This window comes from Helianthus annuus, chromosome 5 (assembly GCF_002127325.2).
Source record: "Helianthus annuus cultivar XRQ/B chromosome 5, HanXRQr2.0-SUNRISE, whole genome shotgun sequence".
Taxonomy (NCBI): Eukaryota; Viridiplantae; Streptophyta; class Magnoliopsida; order Asterales; family Asteraceae; genus Helianthus; species Helianthus annuus.
In genome coordinates this window covers 139,608,525-139,615,949 of record NC_035437.2, presented here as the reverse complement: position 1 = coordinate 139,615,949, position 7,425 = coordinate 139,608,525, and the positions used below count along the sequence as shown (strand labels likewise).

At 38.9% G+C, this 7,425-nt stretch overlaps 1 long non-coding RNA gene across 2 annotated transcripts; it reads left to right on the top strand.

The window, feature by feature from the left end:
• The first annotated feature begins 5,127 nt into the window (after positions 1-5,127).
• LOC118492548 lies at positions 5,128-6,877 on the top strand. 2 transcript variants are annotated; one of them, XR_004894424.1, is made up of 4 exons: positions 5,128-5,587; positions 5,682-5,724; positions 6,425-6,445; positions 6,846-6,877. It is a non-coding gene; the product is annotated as an uncharacterized LOC118492548 (long non-coding RNA). The 2 variants fall into 2 exon arrangements; XR_004894423.1 differs by lacking the exons at positions 6,425-6,445; positions 6,846-6,877 and adding an exon at positions 6,001-6,058.
• The last annotated feature ends 548 nt before the right edge of the window (positions 6,878-7,425 follow it).

Sequence of the window (7,425 nt, the reverse complement as noted above, 5' to 3'; positions counted from 1 at the left end):
CGAATTCTTGTCGTTTCTCCGCATAGCGCGCGGCACAGTTGACCTTATATAAGTCAAAATCTTTCAATGCTTCCTTCTTCTCAACCGCCGACCTCCCTGCAGCATAACCCTCTTTTCGACCACGATCATACGCAGCTTCACCAAGTTCATACATATACTTAGCTAGCTCCTCAGACCCTGCGATATGTTCAGAAATCTGCAAAAAGTAACAGAAACATGAGAGGAGTAATAAAGATCAACTAGAAGCAAGCAAGCACAAAGAAAATTACCAGAGGCACTGCACGTGCAAGCAGCCACTTGCAATCAGCAATGATTTCCTCAACCAAGATCTCAGAAGGTTTGCTTTCACCAACCTTCTCAGCAGCGAACTTCTCCAACTTGGCTATATGTTGGATGTATTCCTGCTCCCTTTTCTGATGCGCAACACGTTCCTCCTCGGCTTCATCACTTATCTTCTTCTTCTCTCCTGACAACCTGACAATGGCATCGCGTTGGGCTTGCAGCTCCTTGTTTGTTCGTTCGCAAGCAACTTCCCAGTCTTTCTGCTTGTTAACGTTCAACTGCTTTTCCTTGGCAAGTTTCTCCTCCGCATCCGTAACCCTCCATGCCAAACCTTCTTCTCAGCATTAAATTTCTCTCTCTCTTCAGCAAACGCCTTCTTCACGTTTTCAAATTCCAGAGTATCCTCCCCCATCAGCTGCCACTCTCGGGTGATCTCTTGGGAAGTTGCGAAAAAGTTGACCCCAGCATGGATATGATCATCCAAGAGATCCAACCGATTGCGTCTTTTTTGAAATAACCTCTCAGCAGGGGGGAGGGGCAGAGAAAAGAACTCACGGCAATTAGCGAGCTCGGTCATCCGAGAACCCTGGGTCAAATTCCATCGGGGGGCATGCGGGAGATTGGCACAGGCAGGATTCTGAGTATCACATGATCCACCTTGAACATGCTCGTACTCTAGACTATGGTGGACCCTAGAAGCACCACCATGGCTAGAACCCCGGACAACCTTGGTGTAAACGGTATGGTGGGGAGTGGCCTCACTAGATTCCTCCACAACATCATCACCTCCACCACCAGAACCAACAACACCAGCTCCACCAGCATCAACACCAGCATTACCACCACCCTCCCCAACCTGTTCAACCTCCACGTCGTCTTCTTTCCTTTTTCCACGATCAGCAGGCGGAGGAGATAGATCAAAGGTCCTAGAAGGTGGAGATGTGGGAGGTGTAATCTTTGAAATATCAATCTTACGAGGAGCTTTTCCTGACCTAACACCTGTCACGAAACAATCATGATAGTAAAAAAAAACAAACAAACAAGATACAAATGCAAAACTTCGTACCTTGGGAACAAGAAGCAGCGAATATCTTTTCCAAAAGATTACCATGTTTTGCACTAAAAACTCCCAAGTCAACCTCTGACTCTGAAGGTGCAGGGGGAGTCTCCTTCTGAAGCTTAGATTTTTTCACCGCAAGTGCGGCAGTGGCTTGATCATCAAGTTCCTTTTTCTTCTCTTCAAGAGTTTTCCTCTTCTTCATCATCTCCGTCAAAGTAGCATCGTCATCCGGATCACACTCAACACGCTTATCTCCTGCGTCTAAACCAGAGAGCGTGTCAGAAATGACAACATAGTCCAAGAAAGGAAGGGTAGAAGGTCGCTTACGAGGAGCTTCAGTGGCAGACCCCTCAACCTTCTTCTTCTTCTTCTTCTCAGACTTATCCAACGTCTTCTTCTTCCTACTCTCCAACTGATCAGCAACATCAACCGGAACATCAACATCCTCACCGGCAGGCTCATTCACGGGCTCGTTCCCAGCCCCTTGTGGTGGACCTGCACGCGAGGAACGAAGGATTAGACCTTCAAGTGACCTATCAGAACCCTCACTCGAAAGGACAATAATCTCCTCTCAAGGAGGGCTAAGTACATCATCAAGATCATCCCCACCATCGTCACCTAAAATGGTGTTAGCATAAGCAGCGAAGCTTTCGCTGGTAGGGTGCAAGAATCGATCCCGTATCTGATCCAACCACAAGGGCCTCCACCCAGCTAATGTTGCCACAACCATAGCACCACCGGCCTTCGGATCAAGAACATTCATTAGACTATATCCTTCTGTAAAGCACAACAACATAAGAAACAAACAACAACAACAACAACAACAAAGGTGAACATAAAACAAGTCATAAACAACAATACCTTTCCCCTGGTAACCATAAATAGGAACACCCCTAGGATTCTGAGGTGCCCACAGCATGCTCATCCCAGCAGCCACCGACGCCCTCTCTTCAAGTTGAATAATAGAGGTAACCTTCCGGGTCAACACCTTATACCATTCTTGATCAACAAAATATATAGACACATTCACCCGAGGAACCCCTTCACTCTCTGGGAGATAATGCATGTCGATAGGAATGACCCCACGGCGAATGTAGAAAAACTTTTGCTTCCAATCATGCAAACTTTTCGGTGGGTTAGCACTGCAAGGATTAACTCCACTAGTCCGGGAGTTGAAAGAGTAGAAACCTCCAGTGTAGCTCACGTAGTAAAAAAGGTTGAACATCTCAAAAGTCGGTTCAATACGGTTGGCCCGGCATATAAACTCAAAATGAGTAACCCGGGGCAACCCCAAAACGTTTATCTACGAAATATGAAGCCCGTAGTTGGTTAGCACTTCTCCGGTAAACTTCGTCATGGGGAGACGAAAGTTACCCTCCCGGAAAAAGGCAGCGTACAACGCAATATACCCCGGAGAGGCATCCAAAGCAGTAGAATTTGGGGTCGGAAACTGAGCACCCCACTCAGAACGGAAACCCATATCCCTAACCAGATTCTGAAATTCTTCTTCTTTCCAATTTATCGCCGCCCGGTCAGGACCAGGAGGATTCCTAGGTTTATACTTTCTCTTCTTAGTAGAAGGATTCGCTCCGGTAGACATGATTACAACAGAAAATAGACGGAGAAGGAAAGGATATGGAGAAGATGAAAAGAACAAGGGAGTTTGAATTTTGAAAGTGAAGAAAAGGAGGAAACCTCCATCTATTTATACCCATCGCATTAAATGCGATGGGTAGTGGGTTATCAGGAATACAGGCGGACACCCAACAGGGAAAGGACACGTCAGAAGGGAGAGAAACCTTCGCCTTGTTTTTTTGGAAACGTGGGCGGCACACACCTGACGCTCTGGCGAAAAAGCAACTGACACATCTAAAAAAGGCGACTGTTCATCTCCGAAAAGACAGGGACATCAGACGGTCATGTCAGTTGTCTTCACCCCAAGAAAGGAAACTTCTTTCAGAAGGAACCATCATACGCCATGCGCCATGCATCCACTTGGCTCAACTTTATAAGGTTACCATCATGCACCATGCGTCCACCTGATTCAACTTTATAAGGTTACCACCATGCGCCATGCGCCATGCGTCCACTTGGCTCAACTTTATAAGGTTACAATCATACGCCATGTGCCATGCGTCCACTTGGCTCAACTTTATAAGGTTACCGCCATACGCCAGGCGCCGCATGTCCTTTTGGCTCAATTTCGCAAGATAACCAACATGCGTTTTAAAAAAGGAAAACAACCACTACCCTTATAAGTCCAGAATCCCTCCTAGATGATCAACTCAACTAGAAGGCACACTGGACTGGGGGGACTTGAAGAGGTATGGTCCCAATTCCATATCCACATGGCAGGGACGACACCACTTTTTCAGTCCAACATGGCGCCTACATCAGAAGCTTCTAGAAGCTTCTGGAAGACGTCAAGGTGGCACCAAAGATGCTCCTTCCGACATAAAGGACGACACGTGTCACCAGTAATCGAGCGTCATGTAAACCTGCGACAAATCTGGGTGGCAGACCGACAGCAGCAGTACGATTTCTCCAGCATGGACGAATATCGGCGCGCCACGTGGACCACTATTCTGACCGCAACAGAGGAGACCAAGAGGATATTCCCCTTGGTCGGACAGCTGGCGCCTGATAACAGCTGGCAAGGTCGCTCCTCCCTCCTTCACCCTCCGGCTATAATTAGGACCCTTCATCATTCAGGTTATCCATTCTGTTCTCTTCATTCCTCACCCACAACACACACTCTTTATTCCTCATAACAGTACTTATTCTCACGCCGGAGTCCGGTTAAGAGGGAAACCCCCATATTCCCCTCTTAACGAGCTAACGGTTTGCTGTTTTGCAGGATTCCAGTCACAAGAGAGTAAGAAAGGAGATTGAACCTACATAAGAGACAATCCAGCTGGTTAACCGTCGGTGTTAACAGATGTTTCATCAAAGTGTTTTGTGGCATGATTCACGTTTATCTTTAGCATCCTATTGTGGATGCTTAAGTGATAGAAAAACAAAAAATGAATGATCAAATTGGTACCATAATACAATTAACATAAATGATGATATTACTTTGTGGATGCTTAAGTGATAGAAAAACAAAAAATGAATGATCAAATTGGTACAATAATACAATCAACATAAATGATGATGTTACTTTGTGGATGCTTAAGTGATAGAAAAACAAAAAATGAATGATCAAATTGATACTAATACAATCAACATAAATGATGATATTACTTGAAAAGTTTTTAATGAAGATTATCGACAAACTGGTAAAAATTTTAAAAGTAGAAACTATTTTTATTAACTTCACTATCGCTGATCTGTCAAAGATTATCCACCAAATGCCTGAAAGTAGTCTGGTTTTAGAGTGATTAGTATTTTATGAGATTTAAAAGTAAGTTATTAAAAGAAGGTATGTAAATCTACTACTTCTAATAAAGCAAAACAAGCTTAAGCCACATGGCATTAGCTTAAGCCATTACTTGCCACGTGGCATTTGCTTAGACCACTTTTTTTGCTTTTTCCACCAAAACCATCCTCCTTAGCTTCTTTAATACGCTTCACTTCATTCCAAAACCCTAATACCCATCTCCTGCATCCGGTTCTTCCTTCTTCATCGATTGATCTTCGAAAAACATAGGTATGTTATTTTTCTTTTCCCTCTTTGATTTTTCTTTGTCATTGTTAAACACTATCTATTTCTTCCTTAAACCCTAGATATCATCTATCGATATTTAATATGTTATTTTCAATCTCCTAAACCCTAGATTTCTTCATCTTTAATCGCGAGTGGAAGCAACCAGCCCTTATTATGCGGCGTATAAGGTATGTATCCATGTTTTTAATTTTCTTTTTGCGGCGTTGTTGGTGTCTGGAAGACCTAGCCGCCGCCTCTTCTTAGGGTTTCAGTGATTTCTAACTTATGCATTCATCAATACCTATATTCATTTCTTGAGTGCTTCTGTGATATTTTTCAAGATTTGGTGCTTTTTGAAAGATGGGATCCATCACTGTCTTCTCCAAACGATTCAACAAATAGGTAACAATTCTTCAAATATCGATTCATGTTTGATAATGTCGCTTCCTGTTTGATGTTCTCTATCATATGTTCATCTTTAGGTTTTCCGATTAAATTCACGTATTGAAGTAGATTTTGAGCAATTGTCAGAGGTGACGTTGTTTGCTGACACTATTACAGTTCAACAATTGGGAGTGATGATTTGGCATACCAGAAAGGTTATAGTACATATTATCGTTTAAGCTTAAGCAATGTTTCATCCATCATTCTCTATTTAAATCCTTAAAATTGTGATGTCTTTGTTGACAACAGGTCCTTTAAAGAGCTGATCATTCTTCCAATCGATTGCAAGCAGGTTCGTTTTCCATAGATTTGGTGTTATTTTGAGTCTTCTTTATCGTTCTTTAGGTAAATTGTTTTGACTGATTATTTCAAAATTTGAATTTTTGAAATTTATATCAATTATGGATACTTATCAAAGTTGTTTAAATTGTAACGTATTTCCAAATTTATCAAGATAATTTATATTAAAGTTTTAATTGCTTCCAAATTTTGTGTTAGTTTCCATAATTTTCGACAGTCACATTAATTTTCAAGTTTCTCAGAATTTGTTCTTCTTCTTTTTTTGTAGATCATTCCACTTATTCTGCAGATATGTAAACTAGATTAGACTGTTATGTATTTTAAATGCTTAATCGCACTTTTTTTAATCATTTTTCTGTATTTTTTGTGATTGATGTTTTTTTCACAGTCATTTAGATATTGATTATATTATGAATATATTAACCTTATTGGTTTTGAATTTAAGTTTGAATAATATTTAACTATTTAGGTAAATTGTTTTGACTGATTATTTCAAATTTGAATTTTTGAAATTTATATCAATTATGGATACTTATCAAAGTTGTCTAAATTGTAACGTATTTCCAAATTTATCAAGATAACTTATATTAAAGTTTTAATTGCTTCCAAATTTTGTGTGAGTTTCCATAATTTTCGACAATCACATTAATTTTCAAGTTTCTCAGAATTTGTTCTTCTTCTTTTTTTTGTAGATCATTCCACTTATTCTGCAGGTATGTAAACTAGATTAGTTTGTTATGTATTTTAAATGCTTAATGACACATTTTTAATCATTTTTCTGTATTTTTTGTGATTGATTTTTTTCACAGTCATTTAGATATTGATTATATTATGTATATATTAACCTCGTTGGTTTTGAATTTAAGTTTGAATAATATTTAACTATTTAGGTAAATTGTTTTGACTGATTATTTCAAAATTTGAATTTTTGAAATTTATATCAATTATGGATACTTATCAAAGTTGTCTAAATTGTAACGTATTTCCAAATTTATCAAGATAACTTATACTAAAGTTTTAATTGCTTCCAAATTTTGTGTTAGTTTCCATAATTTTCGACAATCACATTAATTTTCAATTTTCTCAGAATTTGTTCTTCTTCTTTTTTTGTAGATCATTCCACTTATTCTGCAGGTATGTAAACTAAATTAGATTGTTATGTATTTTAAATGTTTAATCGCACTTTTTTTTAATCATTTTTGTGTGTTTTTGTGTTGCTGGTGATGATTTAAATTTTTCGAATCTAATCTTATTAATGGATCTATTTTTGATGTCTTTGAAAGAGTGATGCTCTTACTGATTTTTTTATTTTATTTTTTGTTTTTTCATGATAAACCCTAATTTTTATGCAATTGCAGGATTCTGAATCTTCTTCGAACACAAGAGGTAAGTTTAATGTTATCGTTTTTTTGGTGTTTTTTGATCCGGTATAATGATAGTTTTCATCATTTATGCTAATCTCTATAATTTTTAAGTTATTTTGTTTTTTTTTTTTTTTTTTTGCGAATCAAACTATGATATTTTTTGAAATTTGAAAATCTTTGTTTTTTTACTAATAAATTTTGTATTGTATTAATATGTATTAATGATTCTTTTGTTTTGTTTTTTTAGTTTTTCATGGTTAACCCTAAATTTTATACCATTGCCGGACTATTAAACTTCGTCGGACATGTTAATCAAAAATTTTAGTTTT